General features: G+C 41.4%; 1 long non-coding RNA gene across 1 annotated transcript in view; it reads right to left on the reverse strand.

Annotated features, from left to right (window-relative positions):
* Positions 1-20,436: 20,436 nt before the first annotated feature.
* LOC109246244 (uncharacterized) overlaps positions 20,437-25,716 on the reverse strand; it is a 30,022-nt gene continuing 24,742 nt past the window's right edge. The window contains exon 3 of the long non-coding RNA XR_002071276.2: positions 20,437-21,012. This is a non-coding gene — a long non-coding RNA (uncharacterized LOC109246244). The remainder of the gene's footprint in view (positions 21,013-25,716) is intronic.

The following is a 25,716-nucleotide window of genomic DNA, read 5'->3' on the forward strand; positions in this document are numbered from 1 at the left end:
CACATATCAGGTAACCCTTGTGTATCCTTACATCTCACTCTCCATAAACACACACACTCCAAGAGATTATTCAAATGATGGTCTGTTTTCCAAAAACAAGATTATTAGAATAAACTTTCTCGCATATAGGAAACTACCAATCACTGATTCCGTTACCTTCATGCACAAGAGGAAAAAAAAAAAAAAAACCCTACAAAGGAATTTTAGGACCTCTAACAAAGATTTTTATAACATCTAGACTCGTGTTACTTCGAGTAACTCGTGTTACTATGATGATCAATTTGCATGAAAGATTTTTCAAGGTTAAAAAGTCTACCTATTTCCAAATAGCCATTAAAAATGTGAGACCATAGTTTTTTTGTTTTGTTTTTTTTTTTTTTTTTTTTTTTTTGGCTTGTCCATTTGCTGAATAATTCAAGATTGAATTTTGGACAATGTTAAGATTGAAGAAGTCTCAGGCTATAACAAAAACTCAGAGGCTTTTCTGATCTGGTCCTGGGACAGCTCTACTTTCTCCTAATTTGTCTACAGTGTGCCTCTTCAATCCATAATTATACAAGCCTAATTTGTCAGCATTAAGCAATATGACTGCACTTTAAAAATGACCAGGAAAAAGTCCATTTAGGCCTAGTTAACTGAAATGACAAATTATAAATTATCCAAAGAATCAGGCAGAACTCGCCCTGCTAGTTCCTCCGAGGCATGTAAGACAAAGCAAGCCCAGTGTGGGAATACATTGGCCCTAAGGAACCGATGTGAGGCTGAAGCAGTTGAATGTGTGCAGTTTATTATAAGAGTCACGGAAGCCGGTGCTCATCAGAACACAATCATATGCTAAATCTTCTTCTAAACCCTTTATGTCAATTATTTAATGCTTCCAACGACTCCGTGAGATGATCTTTACTGCACAGATGAGGCAACTGAGGCAGTTGTGATTTACCTAAGTCTGCACAACTGGTAAACTCTTAGAAGCAAAACTAGCATGAATGGGAGTAATCTTCCAAGAGACCTGTGAAAGGAAAAGCAGCTTACCCCAGTGGCCCGAACAAAAGATGAAACGTGCATTCGTTCATGCACTCCTTCATTCGGTACTAAGTGTAGTAGTAAGAGTCTGAGCAAAACAAATGAGCAGAGTGAACTCGAATCCTGCCCACCATCTGCCTGGACTGTAGCCAAGCTACACAATCTGTCAGAATGCCAGCTTCTTAATTGCCAAAATAGAAATCACTCTACCTGGCCTACTTTCTACCTTCACATTGATGATACCATCAAAAGCAATGGAAACTCCCTCTGCCTCAGAGGTATCAGAGAACAGTCTCCCACAAAGGAGTAAACTCCTTACAAAGACAAGCTCTGTTCTCCCCAGGCCATGAAACACACCTAGTGTGCCCAGGTTTTTCTGGCCCTCTGGAAGACGAGGAGGTGTCCCGCGCGGAATGATCGCTTGGTGTCAGAGGACCTCTCCTGTGCCCAGAGTCATGATTCTTCCCACAGAACAAACGTTACTTCCTTCTCCCAAGTCTCATTTCCAGTCACAGGATATCCATGCTATCTTAGTCCATTGGGGCTGCTATCACAAACTACCATAGATGGGGGTGGGAGGGGCTTCGTCAACAAACATTGATTTCTCACACTTCTAGAGGCTGAGAAGTCCAATATCAAGATGCCAGAAGATTCGGTGCATGGTAAGAACTCACTCTTGGTTCACAGACAAATATGTTCTCTATCATGACCTCTCCACCATGTCCTCATGATAGGAGTGGCAAGGCAGCTCTCTGGATTCTCTTATGAGGGCTCCACCCTCATGGCCTCATCACCTCCCAAAGGCCCCACTTCCTAACACCATCCCCTTGGGGGGGTTAGATTTCAACATATGAATTTGGGTGTGGGGGGCACAAGTGATCCTATAGCAGAGGTTATGATTTTTAAAGTTCTGCTAATATAATGTATATTCACCAGTAATCTGAAATTTGAGGATTTGGGGGACCCAGTAAGTAATCAGGAGAGAACTTAATCCATTCCTTCTATGAAAAATGGTTGAAACATTAGGAGTAGTAAGTCAAACTAGTAAAACTTCAGTAACCACAACTTGTCTTAAGTAATTGCCAAAGGATCCTTGTGACAAAAGGAAATGGGACCATTTAATCTTATGACTTCTTTCTCAAATTTCTTTGCTATTAGTCTCCTCTCTTCCATTCTACTGCTCTACTTGGTCTCCCAAGATGATCTCTCTAACACATCCTCCATACAGCTGCTGGCATTACTTCTCTAAACAAATCTGATGTCACCTTTGGTTTCAAACCCTTGTGTCTCCTCCTGATTAAGCTGTGTCATGACTAAGCTGTGTGCTCTTTACAGGGTTAAAAGTGCATCTTCAAGCCGACCCCAGGCAGAGGCTGAGCCAGAGTCAGCACTGAGTGTCCCAACTCCCACTCCAGGGCTGTCTTCAATTCCACAAAGGGGGAAAGCTGGCTTTGGTGGGGAGGGGTACACTGTGTAGGTATTTAAGAAACTCATAGAGCCTGAGGTGCCTCTCAGCATATTTTCACATCAGCACAAAAGCCCTTATGGCAGGTGACAAAATAGGAAAAATACAGGTCTATAAGGGAGAAAAAAAAAAAAAAAAAAAAAAAAAAAAAAGGAGTCACACAGCCAAAGAAATAAGAAGTTGCAGCTAGAAGGAACTTCAGGCCACAGTGCCGTAGGTACGGTGAACACTGAACTTCCTTAGCTCCAAAAATGTGTTCATGTCCAGGGACTCTATATGTAAAACACTGTGCTAAATGATTTTACCCTGTACATGTCCCTTAAATATAAAAATGCTAGAAAAGAAAAACTTAAAAAATAACAATAAACTTAAAAATAATTGTCCAGGAGGCCTGTGTTAAGCATCCGACTCTTGATTTTGGCTCAGGTCATGATCTCACAGCTCGTAGGATCAAGCCCTGCATCAGGCTCCATGCTAACAGTGCAGAGCCTGCTTAGAATTCATTCTCTCCTGCTCTCTGCCCCTCCCCTGTTCATGCTCTCTCTCTTAAACATTAAAAGAATAAAAAATAAAAATAATTGTCCAGAAGATGGAATTGAGTAACTGGAATATTTTATTTAATCTTTGGGTAATTCATTAAGGCATCTAAGAATATGATACTTAAGATGTAATATGTAAAAGAATAAACATCCATGTAGAAGGTTAAAAAATACCTATGGGGAGGCACCTGGCTGGCTCAGTCGTACAGTGTGTGACTCTTGATCCTCATGGTTGTGAGTTTGAGGCACATAGGTTACTTTTAAAAAATGTAAAAAATACCTATGGGCATCTTCTCCAAGATCTTAAGGGAAACATTCATTTATACAATATCTAGAACATATTTAATTGTAATTCTAAAGCAAGCACACAATAAGCACACATTAGTAGTTTAACCACTTATTTTAAAGAAAGTCAATGGATGGGATCAAACACTGCAAGCTGTTGGTAGTAATCTAGATGGTAATTTAAAATAAAAAAAACCAAAAACTAAGTACTTTGAAGGGAGGAAAATCTAAACTGGCAGATCTTCTCTACTGAAATATTCAGTTGAACAATGAAAAATCAAGCAATAGGATTAATGACTGGTTAACCTTAAAACCAGCTCAAGATTCCCTCTCATGTAATACGCTTTGGCAGAAATATTTGTCTTTTGCAGTGGATTGAGTCTGTGGCACTAATTTCTATACTGCACTAATTTCTGTACTGCATCTTCTCTGCAGGCCTCCATTTCTCTTCCTGCACTTTGAAGACTCAAAGAAGGTCTGGTGAAGTATTGAAGACTCATGGAAGGTCTGGTGAAGTACAGAACAACAGGAATATGGGAGCCTAAATCAGCTGTAACCCCAGGTATCCGCCCCCCCCCCCCAATTGAGCTGGTCCAGTTCTGCCAACAATAAAGAACAAGCCATGTCTGAAAAAACCTAGATCCCTTTTTAGCATTGTAAACCATGTAGGAGATGCTTATTACATCTGTTTTGTTCTCTATTTCTATGGTGCCTATCACCATAGTAACAAGGCACACAGATGGAAAAGTAGGCTAGGCATACCCAAAAATGGGGGTGGGGATGGGAAAAAGGGGGAAAGGGCCTTTCACTGATTAAGAGAGAAAAGGCTCAAGTTTCTTCTATCTGGGCTGTCAGTACAATATTAATGGGCAAGCTAACTGAAAAAAAGTAGGTTTTGTCTTTAAGAGAGTCACAGTAGAAAACAGCCTAACAATTTAATAAGTACCAATATTTACAGGAGATAGACTTGCTAGGCTTCTGAGGTTTTAAAATCAGATACATTTTATTAGAAAATCTTATGTGCAAATCAAAGTTTTTATCAGTCTCCAATTTTGGAAATCATGTGCTCATTTCACAGAGCGGATGATTACTATTAAAATCTTTTGGTTATTTTGTAATACTAAAAGTTGAGACATCTGTTAAGGAAGTGTGGCTGAGAAGATAAGTTGATACAATGAATACTTTCCTGAAAGTGACAAGTGTATCTTCCAAGTTTTTGTATAAAATGTCCCAAAAGGAAATCACTGGGTGGGGAGTAGGGGTGACTGTTGTTTCATCTTAGGGACTCACTGCCCCTGTTGAAATTGGCACAAGGCCTTTCCCATATGCAGCCCTCCTGCTTTCTGCAGGTTCAGAGACCTTCAAAGGCATTATCTGTGCCTATATGCTCTTTAAAGCCATGATGAGCCAAAGTTTCATCTGTAAGAAAACTTCCTATTCTAAGATCTTTTTCCTTTCCTGCTGCCAGTTTGAGTCCTTCCTAGGACACATTTGAGATACTTAAGATGTTATTTATGTTGTTATTGGTCAGGAAATAAGAAAAGAAGCCACACTAGCTACATAAATTACTTGTTTTACTACAAAGGTTTTTTAGTACATAGGTTTTACTCTATGTAAAAAAAAAAATGGTGCATATACAAAAAAAAAAGGGCAGGAGATGTTTTATAGACTATGATTGTTTTAGAAAATTTAACACTCTAGCAACACAGATTTTAGTGGAAAAAGCAACATGCAACTTTGTGGGAATCTTAGGTCCTTGACTCAGCCACTAACTGTGACACTGTGGACAATTTTTACTTTGCTTTTCTTAGACTAAATGTCTTATTAGTAAAAAAAGAAAGGACTAAAGTAGACCAGGGATATGAACTTGAGGGGAATCTAAGGATGATCTCAAGGCATGTTAAAATGTTATGCATGAGTGTGTGTGTATTATTCTGGGAAAGAGCCTCAAGGATATCTATAACATAAAATTAAAAACCAATAGATACTCTGTAAGGTCTTTTCCACGTGACTCTAGAATACCATGACTTGAGTCAACCCACCCAAATGAAGTCAAGGCTTTGAACTCAGACTCAGGTGAGCACAATGTTCAGGTCTTCTCAAGTCCCCACCCAGGGATCACCCTATCTAAACCCCACACCAACCACCCCTTTGCCCTTTACAATTGCTTTATTTTTCTCATAGCATTTAGCACATGACATTTTATCTTGCATCTGCTTATTATCTATACTCCCTCCTCTAGGATGTATGCTCCATGAAAAAGGGTTTTTTCTCTTTTCACTGTTGGATTTATTCCCAGTGCCTGGCACAATGCCTAGCAACTATTAAGTGCTCAGAAAAAAAAAAAAAAAAAAAAAAAAAAAAACCCAAATGAATTATTATTTTTTTAATCCATAAAATAAAGTATGTCAGAAAAAAACCTCAAATATATTCTTTTTCTCTTTTTTAAGTCTGGGGGCCTGCTAAGAGCCATGCACTCTACCAAGTATGTTGCAAGCATATCTATTTTACTTCATCGTTAAGGCAAGTCTTCCAATCCTTAGAGCCTTTTATAAAGTAACACATCTGGGAAAAGGAGCCAGGCGCTATATTTGTGGAAAAAGCTGCCTCATCAGGTACGAGATATGCCACTAACTTGTGGGATTTGTTTAGACAAGCGACTATTCCCTAACGAACTCCGTTTCTACATTTATAATATGCAGATGATATCTGCCCCACCTACTGCAAGTCAGCAGGAGAATAAATGCTTTAGTGTGTGAAAAGTGAGGTACACACATATATATAATAAGTAATGTGGTGGGGGTTCCTGTAAAGTGCTTCAGCAGAGATCTGCTATAAGCTTTTGGGTAAGAGAGCAGGGGATACCCTGTAAAGGAAAAAAAAAATGTCCCAAATGTAGCCTGGGACCAATATTTTTTGCATGCTATAATTCACAACCTCCTCCTGGGAAGAAATTTACATGCTTGATAAAACTCTGAAAACCACTTTTTCTCCACAAAGAGATTGAGACTTATTCTTAGGATTGAGGCACCCACTGACCCAGCTCACTACCAGCCAAGTGTCTCGTGATTTTTTGTAATTTCTACTTTTTAGTCTAACAATGGGTCTAAAAAATTATGTTCTGGGAGAGTTTGTGTATTCTTAGAATGAATGATGGCGATTAAGTCACTTTGGTATCAAATTAGCTTCCATCAGATATATAGAAAGCAGTAATGTGCTCTAACCATTCTGTTTCCCTATTGAATGTTCCTGCCCACCACAAGGAAATCTTTAGATTGGCCTATTAGGGACCCTTTAATTTGAATGAAAAGTTTCCTGTAGCACCCAGTTGATCTTTAAAGAGGGCATGAGGTTTGGGAGTCCTTATTTTTGGAGAGAGGGGTACTCTGGTAGATTCTATTTCTAGATCATCAATTAATCCTTGTCTAAAAGTATGTGCTTCAAAACACCAGATGTCCTCTTGATTCTTTCCAGCCATCTCCTTTTTTTCCTTTTCACATTTATCTTTTCCCACATTCTAAAAGAAAGGCAAATCTTTCACTTTCCAGGAGTCTGCTTACAGTCCATTCCTGTGGGATGTAAAAATCTGTAGGACCCAAGCAGATTTGGAACTACCTGTAAGATTACAGATACTATGAAAGTGAAGGACTTTCATGACTGAAAAACAAGTCCTTTTGGAGTTAAGGGAAAGTTCCCATTTCTTTGCTTCAAATGCAAGACCAAGACCTAATCAATAGACAGTAGAAACTGAATGCAATAGAATAGAAAAACCAAAAATCATTTTTTGTGACCAATCACTGGATAACTTTTGGCATGTAACTCAGGAGTTTAAAAAATAGAGTAGAATTATACTGCCTTCACCCCAATACACTTATTTATGTAGCAATATTTCTTAAATACCACATCAAAAAAAGAAATACTTGATTTGATTATACAGGTTATCTTACTCTGACAATAAGTAATATTTATGTATAAACTATTTTTAAAACCATGCAACTCATTGAGAGATAATTTTCCCCAAATTTTACCTATACCTAAAACTGAGTCATCAACATTCTACTTGTTCTGATCAATTGTGTACTAGTAAAAATATAACAATTCAATCCGAAACAAATTATATTAAACAGAGCCTATTGCCACAAGAACTTAAAAAAAAAAAAAAAGATATATAAAGCCACCTGGGTGGCTAAGTCAGTTGAGTGTCTGAATCCTGTTTTTAAATGTTTGTTTATTTTAAGAGACAGTGAGTGAGTACAAGCAGGGCAGAGGGGCAGAGAAAGGGAGAGAGAGAATCCCAAGCAGGCTCCACACTCAGCATGGAGCCCAATGCTCCCATGGATCCCACAACTCTGGGATCATAACCTGAGCTGAAATTAAGAGTCAGACACTCAACTGACTGAGCCACGCAGGCACCCCAAGCTTCCAACTCTTGATTTCAGCTCAGGTCATGATCTCACGGTTCGTGAGATGGAGCCCTGCATCGGGCTCTACGCTGTGTGGAGCCTGCTTAGGATTCTCTCTTTCCAACCTTCCCCCAACCTTCTCTCAAAAATAAAGAAACATTTAAAAAAGAACAACAACAACAAAAGATATATAGTATGTGTATGTGTGCGTCACAAGAGTTTGAAAAGTAATCAGTGGAAGATTTCCAACATAAGAATTTTAATTGTGATTAGGTTATATAGGAAAAGAGAAATGAAATGAGTTCCATGAGGGAAACAACTATGTAAAATTCCTGACACCTGGAAGAGCTTGTTGGTATGTTTTTTAAATGGATGTTATAGTAGATATGAAATCACATTGGCATTTAATTTAGCTTCCATTAGGTACATTACAAAGAATATTTTTTTAAAGAAATCAATACTTATAATATCAGAAATGTCATCTTTCACAGCTATTTAAAATTATGATAGGGTGCCTGGGTGGCTCAGTCGGTTAAGCATCCGACTTCACCTCAAGTCACGATCTCGCGGTCTGTGAGTTCAAGTTCCATGCTGGGCTCTGTGCTGACAGCTCAGAGCCTGGAGCCTGCTTCAGATTTCTATCTCCTTCTCTCTCTGCCCCTCCCCTGCTCATGCTCTATCTCTCTCTGTCTCTCAAAAATAAGTAAAACATTAAAAAAATTTTTCTTTAATTAAAAAAATTTAAAAGTGATAAAAAAATTTTAGATATTAACTTAAAGTTTTAAGGTGTATGAGGAAAGCACATAGTTTTTCAAAATCCTCTTAGGGGTACCAGAAAAAATACATTCAGAGACACTACTCTAAACTGCCTCTAAGCCAAGAGCTTGTGTTGACTAAAATTTTGACTTCTAATAGAAAGACAAAACCAGGATTATTTCAGAAAAGTGCAAAATCTGTCTCAAGCATCCACTGCAAATTACCAAATCCGTTAACTCTGAATATAGTAAATATTCAATAAACACTAGCTCATTGGCAAAATATTCTGGCCATTAAACTGATACCTATTAACAGCATATATACAATATTTATATATGTATATACATATATGTATATATATGTATATACAATAGGTATATATACAATACCTTCAAGGAGATCTTTCAAATTTGGGTCAAATACTATTCAAAAGTATGCTACCCAAACAAATCCCAGGACTAAGTAATAAGCACATGGAGTTTTATTCCTAACTCTTTTCTGGACATCCATTTACATGCCAAGTGTGATGTCTAGCCCAGGAAATAAGCAAAATAATCCTTATAAAGGAGCACCTGGAAGGTGACATAAGTATTCTCTGGCTTAAGTATCATAACAGGGGTACAAGACTCAGAGGCAGCAGAGAGGAGGGGAATGTGGAGCTCTCATGAGTGGCAGGCAGACAGAGAGTGTCTGGAATGGTCTTTCAGAACAGGTATGCTTGAACTGATCCTTGAAAGATGGGCAAGTGTTTGACAAGAGGATACCAGCACCCCAGGTAAAGGGAAGGAACAAAGACACGGAGTACAGCCATCTGGCTACCTCATGCCTTCCTCCCTACACTGCAAATAGTTTGGGATGGCTGGTATGGGAGTGTGACTGTGCACACCGTCCATGGTGCATGCACTGGTGATTTAGAAACGACAGGGTAGCCAGAGGTGAAGCTGGAAAGCTATGGAAGCAGACAAAGGAAGACTTTATTATATGGTTCACCAAGGCACTTGGACTTGATCCTGTGGCAAAGCAAGTCATTAAAGGGTTATTAAATTGGGCAGTCATGGTGTGAGATTTGCCTTTCAGAATGATTACTTTCCTGCAGAGTGGACAACAAATTTGCGGGGTGGAGGATACAGAAGACTAGAAACTGAACTACCAGTTGGAAGACAATTAGCAGTTGTCCTGGAAAAGACTCAAGGCAATAAGGGGGCCGTGGAAGAAGGTACAAATGGGAAAAACCTGAAAGACGTACGTGTCCCTTGGACAAACTGACTACAAATGGTACAAAGAGCAGTTGAAGGGAATGAGGCAAGGAGAAGCCCAGAATGACCTCTAGGTTTCTGCGGGTTATGTAATTGGGTAAATAGTATTGCTATTTACAAAAATATGGACTCTAAAGACAGATAACAAGTTTTGGGGGAAAAGAAAGTATCTTCAGTACACTGACTCAGGTCCCTCATTTGTTCTATGAGGCAGGCAGCACAGGCACTATTATCCCCAATCTATGCTCAAAGGGGTAAAATATTTTGCCCCATATCACATGCAGCAGTTTGGAAAGCTTACTGTATACTAGGCTCAAGAGCCGGTAAACAAGGGAGACAAGACCCATACTTTCAACAGAACTTGTATTCTTTTGGGGGTGAGGGGAGTAGAAGACAAATAAGCAAGCAAACAATAAACCAAGATCTGAAAGACTATTATGGGGTAGGTGTGGGGGGCATGGGTACTCGATCTGAGGGGGCCAGGGAAAGTATCTCTGAAGTCCCATTGGAGCTGACCTTTCATTGAGGAGAAGTATTCATACAAATCATAAGTATTCAGACAAATCATAAGGGAAGAACATTTCCAGACAGAGAACAGCAATTGAGAAGTCCCTGAGGTAGGAGCGTGGTTGGTGGGCCACTGAGGGAGGAATTCCAAATACGAGGGCAAGTGTGGAGTGAGAGGAAGTCCCAGTTCCAAGGGTATTCCTGGGAGGGTGAAGGTGAAAGGCATGTGGCCCCTTAGGGCAGCACTGGCGTAGCATACCCTCTCTCAGGGAAGCCTGCAAACCTGACCACTGTGCACAACACTGGCGTCTGAGAAACTGCATCATGACTCAAATGCTTTTGGAAGACAAGTCATTCCTCAGTGAGGACTGCCTATTTCGGCATTGAAATGGGGCCAGGAACAAACTCATTTAGTTTTGCCTAGAGAGATGAGCTTTAAAAATCTTTAGACAAGCAGAATTCATCTTATATTTATCCACTCAGAGTGAGAAACAATGTGCAGTACAACGGCAGGTGGCTCTGCCCCCAAGGCTCGGTCATGCCATAACACACTACACGGAAGCAGAGCCTCCCTGCTCACCCTCCAAGGTTGTCAGTGGGATTGGAAAGGCAACATTTCCCCTAAAGAATCCCCAATTAGCTCAGCTGGAGGGCAAAGAAAAGTGGTGCCCCCACTGCCAATGTGCTGAGCTGGGTTGTCGTGTACATAAACCTAAAAGCCTTGGAGGTACTGGATGTTGGGGTTGCCTACTGGTCCAGAGATAGGCCACCCTAGGCACAGCAGTCTAGCCAGCTCTCTGGAACACTCTGCCCATGCCTCCCATCCTGTGGTCATTTTCCACTGCTGCTTCATGGGCTAACTAGTCCTCTGCCAAGTCTTTCTAATCGCCCCCATTCAGCCAAATGGCTTTAAATTCCACTTGCTAAGGGTGATGCAGATCAACCCTCTGACCCTCTCTGAAAAGATCCTCCTTTATAGCCAACTTTCTCAGATGCATCTGCTTGGTGTATCCAAAAAAGTATCTGTATTTAAAGTTTGCCAACATAGCATGAATAAATTATAGAAGAACTAAATTATTTCTGAATTATGTAGCCCCTTTCAGGGTATCACATTGAGAAATTATATATTATACGCGCTTATTTGAAAGATGGCTCCACGCATTATGAAATGCCTTCTTTGGAGTGGTGTTGGAAACCTGTGACACATTATGACCCACGCCTAGGGGATGGTGACAGATCATCATCTCATGTCTGCACTCATTTCCAACCACACTCCCACACCATCTCTTTACTTCAGATCCCTGGCCAATTTTTTTCTTCCTAAAGTCACCATTCAACCTCTGACCATAGAACATGTGCTTCCGTATAGCACCTGTACTTCTCCTTAACGGCTTTTGTAGTGGCAATTTTTAAAAATTTAATTGTAGCAATAGATTCATCTGTCCCCCCCAGTAACCCCTCTATGGGGGCAGAGGCCATGTCCATTTTTCTTACCTTCTGTCCCCAGAACACGGCACAGTGTCTGGCACACAGAAGCTGTTTGTTAAATAGTTGCTGAAAAAAAAAATACTATGAAATGAACTCATTGGTGGATACGTTTCAGCTTCTGAGAGCAGATCAGCCAAAAATCATTCAAATCAAAGTTGAAGAAGCTTAAGGCTGAGCTATTCTGTTTTTGATAAAAAAAATACAGGAAAGACTTTGCTATTTGGATTTAAACTGATTTTGGAGACAGTTCTCAAAAAGTCTGAGTAACAATTTAACAACACGTATTTGGATATGTAGGAAGATGAACAATTTTAAACTGGTTTATGTTTTTAAATAACGAATAAGAGTTCATTTTCAGAAAGGTTCCCCAGATTAGGTCAAATTTTTTAAAAAGTTAGACTTACTTTATCAGGCAGTTTTTTAGGCACTCTAATTTTTTTTTTTTTTAACGTTTATTTATTTTTGAGACAGAGAGAGACAGAGCATGAACAGGGAAGGGTCAGAGAGAGAGGAGGACACAGAAGCTGAAATAAGCTCCAGGCTCTGAGCTGTCAGCACAGAGCCCGACGCGTGGCTCAAACTCACAGACCACGAGATCATGACCTGAGCCAAAGTCGGACGCTTAACCAACTGAGCCACCCAGGTGCCCCATAGGCACTCTAATCCTCCTATCTGATTCTTACCCCCGGATGAGGAAATTGAAGGTGCAAGAGGCTAAGGTTGCATACAGAGTAAGTGGCAGAGACAGGATTCACATCCAGGTCTATTTGATTACAAGAGCTATGTTTTCAATCTAAGCCATGGGCTAAGCTAAGAAGTAAATGCTGACACTAAATAATAATGCATTGCACCCTCCCATGACAAGGTAAGAGAGTGTGGTCTGATACTACCAACTGGGGCAAATACTTACATATTTTAAAAAAATAGGATTTGGATGCCAATGATGTGGTCACAGGGAAACTAGACAGTTCATGACTCCAAAGGAATAAGGAGAATTATGAACTATCATTTACTGAATGCTTGTTTTATGCCAGATACTGTATTAGATGCTTTAACACTAGTATTTCCTTTAATTCTAAGAATCCTACAAAATGGGTAATAGCCAAGAAAAAAAGAGATGTAGAATAACTGTGATGTTTGGCTACCGTAATGTTCCTTCCCTCCTTCTTCCTAAGGATGTGAACCTCCCACATTAAAAAAAAAAAAATTTAACGTTTATTTATTTTTGAGAGACAGAGACAGAGCACAAGCAAGGGAGGGGCAGAGAGAGAGAGGGAAACATGGAATCTGAAGCAGGCTCCAAGGTCTGAGAGCCTGACACAGGGCTCTAACCCATGAACCACAAGATCATGACCTGAGTTGAAGTCGGATGCTTAACCGAATGAGCTACCCAGGCACCTCGAACCTCCTCCATTTTAGTGGGGCACAAGGTTGTCAGGAATAAGGATGATATTCTCCAGTCTCTGTTCCAGATTGGTGAGGTCATGTCACTGAGTTCTGGCCAGTAAGCTGTAACAAGAAGTGAATGACAGCTTCCAGGAAATTTCTGTAAGAGACCATCGTCTCTTGCCTTTCCCCTGTTTTCCTACCTTCCTTCTTTCCTCCTTTCTGCTACTTGGAATCTGCACATGATGGCTGAGGTTTCATCTAGGACCATGAGGTTGAGGGCCTCTCCTGATGTATGCTAGATCTACAAGGTGGAACCAGCCTATGTCTCAGGCAACTGTAAAAACATTATACCAGCCCTGGATTGTCTCTTCATAAAGTTCTGTGTTTGTTTAAAATGTTTTTAAAGAGAAACATTTTGTTTAAACAACTGCTCTTTTCAGTCTCTGTAACTGGTAGTTAATCTAATCCAGCAACTGGTTCATCAGGCCCCTCAGTCTGCAAAGTCCATGCTCTTAGGTAGAAGTTGAAGAATTCCTATTTATAATTTGCAATAGATTTGAGAAGGGGGGGCAGTGTAAAAATGCTGAGAGGGAATTTGACAGAAGAAAAGAAATAAGGTTCAAATACGCTCTCAAATCTACACAACTGAGACATGATCAAAAGGAATATGCTACTCAATAATATAGAATTTAGTCTCCTTTAGAGACGGGCGGAGGGAGTGCTCAGTCACCTGCACAGAGCTAGAAATAGAAGAGAAATAGAGGCTGTGCAGCTGGTAGCTTCTGAGAAAGATGCTGTCGGCTAAGGAGTAAGCAGTGTAGAATGGAGCCCTGGACATGGCCACAGGATGAGACAGACAAGAAGAAAGAATACAAGCAACTCTGAAACTGAAGAAGCAGGAGATGAAGCTTGAAGATACACAGTCTGGAAAGGGATAAGCAGAATCATATGACCCATATCAAAGACAGCAGAAAGGCTAAAAAGGCAAAAGGAAAGGTCAAGGATGAAACTCTGACAACTCATTTTTATTCATTTCTTTTACACAGGTTCACAACAGCATTGAAGAAATGAATTTAACTTGTGTTGCAATTGAGTAGAATCCTAAATGTGAGGACCTCATAGAATAGGGAGTTTGCTATTACTCTTTGCTCAGTTTCTAAGTGAAGAGCAGTGGTAAGAACTCAGCAGATAGATTCAATGATTGGAGTTAGGCTTCATTTTATTTAAGATCAATCTTCATGATTTAGAAAAGAAAAATAAGTGGTTATGTCGGCCAAAGTCATTATATTAAACATCAGAAAAAAAAAAAAAAAACAACCCTAACTCGTTATAAAGGTATGTAGGAAGTTTAGAGAATATAGATGGGACGTGGCACCTGGATGGCTCAGTCGGTTAAGCATCCGACTTCAGCTCAGGTCATGATCTCACAGTTCATGAGTTTGAGCCCCACGTCAAGTCTGTGCTGACAGCTCAGAGCCTGGAGCCTGCTTCAGATTCTTTGTCTCCCTGTCTCTCTGCCCCTCCCCCATTTGTGCTCTGTCTCTCTCAAAAATAAACAAACATTAAAAAAAAAAAAAAAAAAAAGAGGGGCGCCTGGGTGGCTCAGTCGGTTGAGTGTCCGACTTCGGCTCAGGTCATGATCTCACGGTCCGTGAGTTTGAGCCCCGCGTCGGGCTCTGTGCTGACAGCTCAGAGCCTGGAGCCTGTTTCAGATTCTGTGTCTCCCTCTCTCTCTGCTCCTGCCCTGTTCATGCTGTCTCTCTCTGTCTCAAAAATAAATAAACGTTAAAAAAAATAAAGAAAACAAAAGAAAATATAGATGGGAAATAAAATGAAAGTAGCCAATAACAATTAAAAAAAAGGCAAGAATAGGAAAACACACACAACAGAAATTAGAATGCATTTTACAACTGCTCGAAAAAATTCTATGATATAACTTGATCTCCCAAATTCCTTTTGAGTGGTCACAGGTCTGAATTGCTTCGCAGCATTCAGGATTCTCTAAGTGGGGAAACAGGGAGGGACATGCTTTGCAGAAGGCAACGCAAAACATTCCACCAAGTCTGGAGTAACATGACAGGTTCAGCATGCATTCATTTCTGATAATATCAGTGTATGCTAGACGGGTGGTAGAAAGGAGAAACAAAAGTAAAATTTGGAAATTCAACTTGAGAGACACCAAATGAAAATCAAGGATTAGATTAAACTGGCTATTTTTGATATGGGTGGTAAAAAAAAATTAGAAAGGCACATAAAAATACTCAGATACCATTAATAAGAATTTGAAAAAAATTTTAAAGTTGTTTACAAATGAAGATTTTGGCTAAAGCAAGAATATTTAATATTTTTATGTTTTTGTTTTGTTTTGTTTTGTTTTAAATAGGCTCCACACCCAATGTGGGGCTTGAACTCGCAACCCTGAGATCAAGAGTTGCTTGCTCTACCAATTGAGCCAGGCAGGTACCCCAAGAACCTTTTAAATATTAAAATATTTGCCCTTTTCAACTTTGAGAGGATAAAACATAGTATCACAAGTTTCAGGCCACTGCAAGAAAATACCCACCCAGTCTAAAAAAACTTGGAGGGGGGTGTCTGGGTGGCTCAGTCAGTTAGACATCGGACTTTGGCTCAGGTCTCGATTTCGTGGTTTGTTAGTTCGGGCCCTGCATCAGGCTCTACTGACAGCTGATTGCCCAGAGCCTGCTTTGGATCCTCTCTCTCCCTCTCTCTGCCCCTCCCCCTGCCTCAAAAAATAAACATTAAAATAAATAAATAAATAAAAAACCCCTAGAGGGATAGTGTACTACTATTTAGTGCTAAAAAGAAATGAGCTGTCAAGCCATGAAAAGATCTGGAGGATGCTTAAATCCATAATACTAAGTGCAAGAAGCCAATCTGAAATGGCTACAGACTGTATGATTCCAATTATGACATTCTGGAAAAGGCAAAAAAAAAACTCCAGAGACAGTAAAAATGTCAGTGGTTGTTAGCAGAGGAGGGAGGGATGAATAGGTGGGGCACAGAGGATTTTTAGGGCAGTGCTGTTGTGACACAGTATCATAGTCTGATATTATAGTCGTGGATACATGTTACTGAACACTAATGTAAACTATGGACTTTGGGTGATAATGATGTGTCAGTGTAGCCTCACTGATTATAACAAATGTACCTCTGGTGGGGGATGTCCACAATGTAGCAGGCTATGCATGAGTGGGGGGAAGGGAGTTTAAGGGAAACCTCTGCACTTTACTCTCAATTTTGCTATGAACCTAAAACTGCTCTAAAAAATAAAGTCTATTAAAAAAAAAAAAACTTGGAGGATCTGGTATCTGTTCCAAGTTACGTTGATTAGGGCCCTTTCCATTTTAATTAATATTGGTGCTTTCACTCTAAGAATCCTTAGAAGCAGTGGGGAACCATCTTAGAAAAACAAATCTTGACAAGTAGTCAAATGAAATCACTCCAAATGTGAAAATATACATGTGAGGCTGGACATGTTGGAACACCTTTCCAGTTGAAGAAAAAACAAGTTTTGGTAATTTTAGTAAATTTTTTGACAAGTTTAGTAAATTTAATTCTAACATGTACATTTTAATTTGTTTTCTGCTATAATAAAAACATTTTAAGGGGAGAGTAGGTATAAGAAAAGTGCCATGACTCAACTGTACAATCAGTGACAAACTTTGCCCCGTTTATTACCTGAACTGAAAGTAATATCAGACATGTTAGGGCTTACATTCTTAGATCACACAGGCCCAATTACTTGGGGGATTAGCTGTCATTTTACATTCTCTTCAAGAGTGGAGCTGCTGACTAGGAAAGCCAGGGGAAAAAGAAAGTCACCTTGGCACCCACAACTCAAAGGAGCATTCTGGGTTCTCAGGAGGTGACACCTGAACACATGGAGGGTACTGGAATCGTTAAATAATTCTACTGCAGTGTGACTTCTCTCGTGTGCTTACACCCTACACTTAGGTTTAAGAGACATGCCATTTAATCTTCTCCTAGAAAGCAGGGAACAAATTGACTATTTCAAGCTGGCTACATATTTGCCATTTAAAATCGTCATACTGTTATCTTCTCACAGAGCTTTACAAACAGTTTTTAGGCAAGGCAAATGTATTCAAGAAAGTTCGGGCATAGGTTTTTGTTTTAAATTTAGGTTTGTCTTTTTCTTGGGAAGGGAAAGGGAGCTGCAGAGAGAGACTTGCTATCACAAAGAAAAGTCTTCCACAAATGTCATCTGACTCAAGGCAACCTATGGACTTTGGGAAGTCAGCTGGGAACACAGAGTAATGAGCGAACACCGAGCCTCCTGCGTCTGACCTCTCAGCACCTGCTCCACTGTAGCCTAGAAAAAGGAAACTCTTGGCTTTTCCACATGGGTAGAGGTTGCCCCCACCCCCACCCCCGCCCCCTTCAAGCAAACGGACACCAACACCAGCATCAAACTGTAGGCGAACAATGAGTATCCAACGAGTTTGTCAAAAAACAGCGCCAGGGCAAGGGGGCAAAGGAGAGCGACCAGACGCGGGGTGCTCACTCAGGACGCCCTCGGGAGAGGTCTGTTCACTCCAGCCTGGGAAACCAGAACCCTGTTCCCGCACCACCCCGAGGACTTACACTCAGGTGCGGCGCCGACACCGCCGCGGTGGAGAGGGGACCGCCTCGTCGTGGCCGCCCACTCCTCTTGCCCCGAATGACCCCGGCACCCGGGAGAGGTTGTCTCGGGGGGTTCGCTCCCTTTTTCCCGGAAACATGGGAGCAGCGGAGCGGCCACTGGTGTGTGGCCGCGCCACCTGCCTGCAGGCCCGGCTCGCAGGTGAGGCGCGGGCAGGTAACCGCACCTGCTCGACAACCCCACCTGCTGCGTCCCCTCGCCCCCGTCCTCCGCCTCCACCAGCGGGGTGGGCTCGGCTCCTCCTCCGGGAGCGGGGGGCGCCCCGCTCCGACCTACCTGCGCGACCCCGGCCCCCGGCGCCCGCGCTCCGCGCCGCGTGCGCCCCGCGCCGCTCCGGGCGCGCCGGCGGCGGCCCCGCGCCGGCACTTTCTCGGCTGACGGCTGCTGCGGGCTCAGCGGGAAGCCCCAGCGCTGCCGGGCTCGCCGCCTCCGAGCGGCTCCATTGTGACGCGGCGCGTTCCGCCGGCCAATCGGCGCGCGGCGGCGCGAACCGCTGACTAAGTTCGCGTGTGGAGGAGGAGGGGACTGGGCGGAGGCGGGAGGCGGAGGCGGCGGCCGCGGCGCTGCGCGGCGGCGGTGGTGGCCGAGGCGGAGGGGGAAGAGGTGGCGAGGGGGAAGAGGCAGCGGCCGCTCCCGGAGCTGCCCCTGCCGTGAAATGTGCAGCAGCCTTGGCCCGAGCGTGTGCCGGGCTTCGGGACCGCGGGGGCCGGTGGCTCGCCGCTCGCCGGTGGAAACAAAGCGCGGCTGCCGTCGCCCGGAGCGCGCCATGTGGCCGCCCCGGGCCGCTGGCCACTGCCTCCGGCCGGCCGGCAGCAGCACCCCGCCCCTCCCCCAGCTACACGACTCGCGGGGGGCTGGACAGAGCGGGGACTCTTTTCCAGACACGCGAGGGACAGGGGCTTAGGGCCGTCTGCGGGGCGCGCCGTGCAAGACTTTGGAAGTACAGTATTTATGTAGCGCCCCCCCCCCCCCGCCGCCCTGCCTTTTCACGTGGGCACCCTGAGTAACTTGTTATTTACATAATGTGTCGGGCCCTGAGGGAAGGCTCAGGTGGACCACGTGGAACCTATCTCTGACACACACAAGTCCCTTTACTTTTCTTTACTCTAAGGGCTTAGGCCACAGGCCCGAGCCCCTGTGCCAAACCAAGCGGCTTAAATTAGGATTCTGGGACTCCAATACCATCCCCCTCTCTCAGAGGTCCTTATCCTGGGGGCGAAGAGGCAACTGGGTGGAGGGGCCGCACTTTACTCATCACCAGCGTCTTGCCGCTAATAAACCGCAGGACCACCCCATCTACTGCCCTACTCGGGTCCCTCTGCAGTTGGGGCCCCGCGTTTGAAAAGTGACAATGTGCCTTACAGGACAAACAAAAAATCCAAACCCAGGAATCCAAGGGACGTGATAACGTTGTCATCTTCACTCAGCCCCCACTCTCATCCCCACCCCAGATTCATCTCAGTCCATTTGCACAGACTAACCTCTTCAACACAATGATTCAATTACATTAGGCAGCATTTATATCCCTGAGTTGCCATGGCAACCACATTCTCATTAAAAAAAAAAAAATGTTTGTAGAGGGACCTCCCAAAGGAATAAAATGAAGACTGTAAAAGACTCAGCATCTGGGGGCATATCTGATGGGTTTGGGTAAGTAAGAATGAAGAAATGGCACAACCGAGTTCTAGGAGAGCACGTTGTGTTCCACAGACTGTTCAGGTTAGGACTACAATTCAAATTACTCTGAAAGGGATTAAGAGGGCTGTCTTTCGGGCACTGTGCTATTCTTTCCTTGTCCATTCCATTCTGGGTTGGCATCCGTGTTTCTTCTTGGGTCTTGGAGGAAAGGTTGAAAGAGCATTCCTGCATTTGGTCATTCATTTTATTGAGTCTATGGGTGAGATACTGTGTATGTACAGATCAATTAAGCCAGTTAGGTTTAGGTTTGCTGCTCAAACAGCTTACTATCTTCAGAAGAAGATTAAAAAAATATACAGAATTAAATATGAAACAAGGAAAAAAGTGAGTGCTGTAAGCGATACTGATGATAAAACCATGAGATAAAAATTGAAAATGTCTGTGGCACCTGGGTGGCTCAGGTGGTTAAGCATCCGTCTCTTGATTTTGGCTCAGGCCGTGATCTCACAGTTAGTGGGATTGAGCCCCACGTTGGGCTCTTGCACTAACACCACTGAGCCTGCTTGGGATTCTCTCTTCCTCCCTCTGCCCCTCCCCCACTCTCATGCACAACCTCTTGTGTTCGCACACCCATGCACACTCTCAAAATAAACTTAAATATTGAAAATGTCTAATTTTCCATGTGTTTCTTTGAATGTTTGGAAAGGAATATTCTCTTCCCGTGCAAATCCATGGACAAATAATCCATCTTCTATTACAGCAATATCACTACCTGTGTGGACTGGGAGTAATTGCTTAACATCCTTGGGAGTCAGTCTCTTCAGGTATAAAATAAAAGATTGTAAACTAGATGATGTGTTAAGATTCCAATTCCAATGATAGGATGAATAAAAAAAGTGACCTCATGCTTGGTAACCCAAGGTACCATTAGCAAGAAGTTAAAGTGATCAAGTGTATTAAGACTGCATTAGCCCTGGATTAATCTCTGATATGTAGCTTATAAATATGTTTATTTTAATCTAATTCTCATGAACAAAGCCACCCTCCATGATGACAACATTTATTACTGAATAATGGGCTTCCGAATTTGTGATATTGCTTCTAGAAATCCTTTTCTGAAACTGTAGCAATCAATGAATGTTTCTTTTGTTTCTTCTTCCTCCTGTGATGCTTCATATAAGCTCCTGCTTGCATTACAGCTAGAAGAAAGATGAATAACTTCTAATGCTGTTTTCAGAGAACTTTAATGCTATGTACATTCTATGAGACCATAAAGAAGAGAAAGTATTTAGTAACTGGAAACTATTGGCATCCCAGGGTAGGCTTTATAATGAGAAACACAAATACTGTTTGGCTTTTTATGCCTATACCCACTTTTACCACTACATTGTAATCTCTTTCAAAACAGGACCTGTGGAGTCTTAGAATAGTTCAGTCCTTACAGGATTATAGGAGTATCTGAAATTCTCTAAGGGACACTCTAAGTTATTTTGATAAAAAAAAAATTAAAAGACAGTGACTATTTCCACAGCCAGATTAATCGAGGTCTAAAATATTGGCAGGTCACTTCACGGCTGATTCTCTGAAAAAAAAAAAAAAAAAAAATCTCTGAGTAACATCAGCGTAAGCTATGCTCCATGTGGCTGCCTTGATAAGAGTTTCATTTCTCTGAGTCTTGAGAAAATTTTTATGATTAATGGAAGAAAGAATATTATCCAATATTAACAGTTCTTTTCCAATTCTGTATTCTAAAAATTATTTATGATAATGAAAAATCCTCTTTCTCTAAATTAATTAAACATTGAATGTCTAGAGTGTAAAAAAGAAAGCACTGGGGATTTGACAGAGGTGAGGAGGGATATCAAGATAAATATAATTAGTCATTTTCTTAAAGATATGTACTAAAGTGTGGAAGGTATATCCAGATAGTATACAGCATCTTAAAGAGGAGGGTTGGTGGGCCATGTAGGGTTGAGGGAGAATCACACTGAACATGGGTCTCAGGAAGTTCGGCTAGCTTTAAAATTCTAAACTGGATTATTACTTTTAAATATTGTCTCAGCATCATAGTTCAAGTTTTTTAGTTCTACCGAGATGTCAGTTCAGAAGAAAAGAACAGAAATTAGAAGTCATTCACAGTTTTGCATTCTCAGAAAGTTTGTCAGAATCCCCCTGGCTCAGCTATATATGGTTGAGCACGTTGTCATTGATCAAGAATTTTTATTTTTGGCCAACACTTCACCATGTTTTCCTGACCTTTTCAATCTACTGGTTTCAGAGCTTTCACATGAGTTTTCCTTGGGCCTGGGGAAAATTCTGAGAATAACCCCTGAGGATGAGCTCAGTGGTAGGGATTCTGAGGACAGGATGAGTAGGACATTGCGCCTGTGTTTAGAATAAAGTAGCTTGATCTAGAAATCCAAACTGCAATTGTGCAAGGCTGCTGTGCACTTCAGTGTGAGTTGATCCCTTATCACAGTCCCAGTCTAGAATATTCATGACCAGTTACTTTGTTTTCCACCCACCATGCTGATTGCCCCCTCTGCCACCCCTTCCTTATGAGAAAGGTGCCATGAAGGTGACCTCCTAGCTTCTTCTCTGAAGGAAAAACACCAATTCCTGCAGCAGGATGCCCGGCATCCCCAGCTGATCTGTCTTCTGGGAAGTTGTCCAAATATTTCTTTGAAAGTTTCTCATGCATCCCATTTAAAGAATATATACTGTCATCTGGGTCACATATTGGAATCCACCATAGAGCAGCCAGCCAGTTATTGACTTTGTCCCTTTCTTATCCATAAAAAGGAGGTGACTTCTAAGAAAATATTTGCAAATGAAGCCAGGCTGGAAGCCTAGAATTAAAGCAGAGCTGGTACTCCTCAGCTCCTGCAAAGTGGTCTTCAAAAGCTCTGATGAATTCTGCTAGTGACTGAGACAGTGCTTGCTAGGATCCCTACAACGATTCAATATGTGATCCATGAACCATGTTGGAATCTGAACAAGAGGTATCCTGGTAGTGTTAAAGTGGCTGGTTTCTAAGGTTCCCCATAGTAAGCCCTTCCATTTATTTGGTGGGGAGTAACCCAAGTCTAACAGCAGCCACACCCTGATTTCTCCCCTTATTTACCCCTCAGCAGCTGTGTGTACGTGTGTGTGTATGCATGCAGGCATGTGCATTTCTTGGCCTAATATTAGGTCATCTGTTAATTATAATATACATTGAGTACTGCAACTTTAAGGGTAGGGACTAATATAGTTCTGTGGTTTATCAATGATAAAAAAAATTACTTATAAAAGAACAGGATTCAGAACATTTTAGAGCTGGAGAAGAAAGAAATATGTGCCAGAAAGAACACAGGACTTGGAGTCTCGGGTTCTATTGGTGGCTCTTATGGCCATGTGACCTAGGTCACACCCCTAACAGTCTAGGGAGGAGTTTCTATTTTACAAGGTGTTTAATATATCTATCCTGGACTATATAAGAAAAGAAGTCTCATACTTCATTTCACTCACTCATTTATCATCCAACAAACATTTATTCTATGCAAAATAGTGTACCTGCTTCTGGGGATACACTGGTCCATATGATGGATGTGACTTTTTTCTTCCTGAGATCCACATTCTCTAGTCCTTCCTCCAGAGAATCTTAGGCTGAGTGTAATAAATCAATGAGGACTAACTAACCAAACTCCAGTCTGTCCCCACAACACCCTTCTCTTTGGCTTTGTCTCCTGAATCCTGCATATCTAAATGCAAACACACTTTCCAATTACCTACTTAGTCTTCTGCTGACATATCTTGGCAAACCTCTTTGCATCCAATTCACTCTCTCCACCAAACTATAATAGTTTTCAGAGCATGTAAAAGCAAAAGGACACTTGAGAAATGTAAAGTTTTTAAAACAAACAAACAAAAAAATAGAGGCGAGTATGTAGCCAGATATGTGAGCAAACCACAGGGCCCGGTAGACCCTCCTAACACAGGATTTTGACCTGGCTCAGAACCTATGACTCAATTATCCCGTATAGTAGCCGAATATAACTTGGCTACCTTATGAAAAAGGACAGCAAAATAATAAACCGGATGTTCTTTTTTCATTACAAAACCAAGGGGCCAAGGTAGTAGGGCTTACACTGATAGAGGGGAAGGCAGGTTAAAGTAGGAAAAACTTCTCAGAGAAATTAAGACTGATGAGTGACTTAAAGCACTCAGGGCTTCAAAGGAAACCTGTTGTTTTAGTGAGTAGAATAGCTTCTAGCAGCTGACAAAGGCCTGTGTAGGTGGAAGAGTTACACACAGCTTGAATTCAAGTAGAAATGAGAGGGGAGCATCCTGAAGGATGAAAACAGGTATATAGGTGGGTGGAAATTTTACAATTTTATCTTTATCTTTGAATGAACTTGACTGTCGAACAAAATTCCTGGACTTATTTATCAATTGGATAAACAGATATAATCTTTTGCTCTTCAGGGTCTTCTAGGACAAAAAGATGTGTGCATTCTGAGTAAATAACAATCATAATGCAAATAGTTTCTATTCGTAAACTACTTTAGAGTTCATGCAAATCACCCAATGTATTATAGTCATTTCTAAACAATATGCTTTTTACCTCTATACTCTGTATACCTAATAGTGCTATCATCTATTAACAGTTCCTAGCCTTGCTGAGTTACTCTGCTAAACTTCCTGCAGCCCAGCCACCATTCAGAGGCCCAGTGGGTTGAAAGATGACAATGGCTTAAAGGCAGATCCCTAACATCCTCTGAAGGAAGACTGTGACACTGTGGACCTCAGGAGGATGAGGGCCCCATCCATCACATGTACTAGTGTATCCCCAGAAACTGGTACAGTGTTTTGCACGTGGTAGGCACAGAATAAATATTTGTCAAATGATAAATGAAGAGATGCAATAATATGCAATCTGAGATTTCTGAAATGCACATATTGTCTGTCCTGTATATTTCAGGGTTATCTCAGGATTTAACCCCTAGCTCTGTTTCCTTCATGTCCCACAGTTTAACATGTTCTTACTAGACTGAAGAATCAACAAATTTAAAGACTGGGATTGAGAAGTGCAAAGGAATACATGGGGATGATTTGACAAGACAAGTGAATACTGTACAAGTAGCAACATTTGTTGAAGTTAGCTAAAAATTGCTTATTACAAGATCACTTATATTCTCATGGCTGTGGATGTCTTCAGTTCCTCTTTCTTGATAACATATACATCCACACTGGCATTGGGCCATTTTTTTCTAACTTGAGTGTCTTGCGGTGTTGAAATTTAATAATATCTTGAGATTTCTTTGATAATTTTTGACCAGAGGATTGGGTTTGGAGATGCCAGAAACTATGATGATTAGCATAAAAGACAGCATATAAGATATATGACTCATGTAAAAACATGAGTCAGCAAATCATGACTACTTTTACAAATAGCTACCTAAATTTAACATAGTGACTAAAAGCATGGATTCTGTAGCAAGGCTACTTGGATTCAAATGTTGGTTGGCTTTGCCCTTATGAGCTGTTTGAGTTTTGTTATTACTTAATTTCTCTGTTCCTTAGTTTTCTACTTGAAAAATGGGTTGTGGTAAGGTTTAAATGAATAATATGGTAGAATAGTTCCAGAAACATATTAATTTACCTCTTATCATGATCTTTGGCAAGTCACTTACCCATTTTGAGCTAAGAGTTTCCGTGCACAAAATGAGAGGTCTTGAGTAGATTATCCCTAATGCCCTGAATCTATTGTTTTCAAATAAGACAGCTAGTCTATGTGTTTTTCTACATATATCTGTGTGGTTAGAGATGAAGTGAGTAGTTAGTAAATGCTTTCCTTGATTGATGGAAGAAGTGGTTACTGGGAGATTGGGCCAAGCTTCTTCACTGTTCTCTAAATTCCTTGAAAGAGGAAATATATTGTTTCTTCTTTGGTATCCCGAGGCCTAACATGGTACCTGGGGATAGTGGGCACTCAATAAACTGCTAATTAATGTGGAAGAAATGCCCTTGTGTTTTATGTTCCCAGATGTGTGGGAAACAGAAATGGTGGTAACTGTTTCCTAAGACTTTTCGCATTTTTTAACACTACTTACACAAAGTATTCAAATGCCATGAGTGCTCTCCACTGGATATATTCATAGTGCAAGGATTCAGTTGATAAGTTTTTGAAGCAGATACTGATTTGAGTTCAGAAGTCCTGGATTTTAGACTTAGGATATGGCAGATAGACATATTTTGCTGTTTCAAGTACATATTTGGTGTTATGGCACTAAGGATGATATGA

This window comes from Panthera pardus, unplaced genomic scaffold (assembly GCF_024362965.1).
Source record: "Panthera pardus isolate Hobbes unplaced genomic scaffold, ASM2436296v1 HiC_scaffold_11, whole genome shotgun sequence".
In the NCBI taxonomy this organism is placed as follows: Eukaryota; Metazoa; Chordata; class Mammalia; order Carnivora; family Felidae; genus Panthera; species Panthera pardus.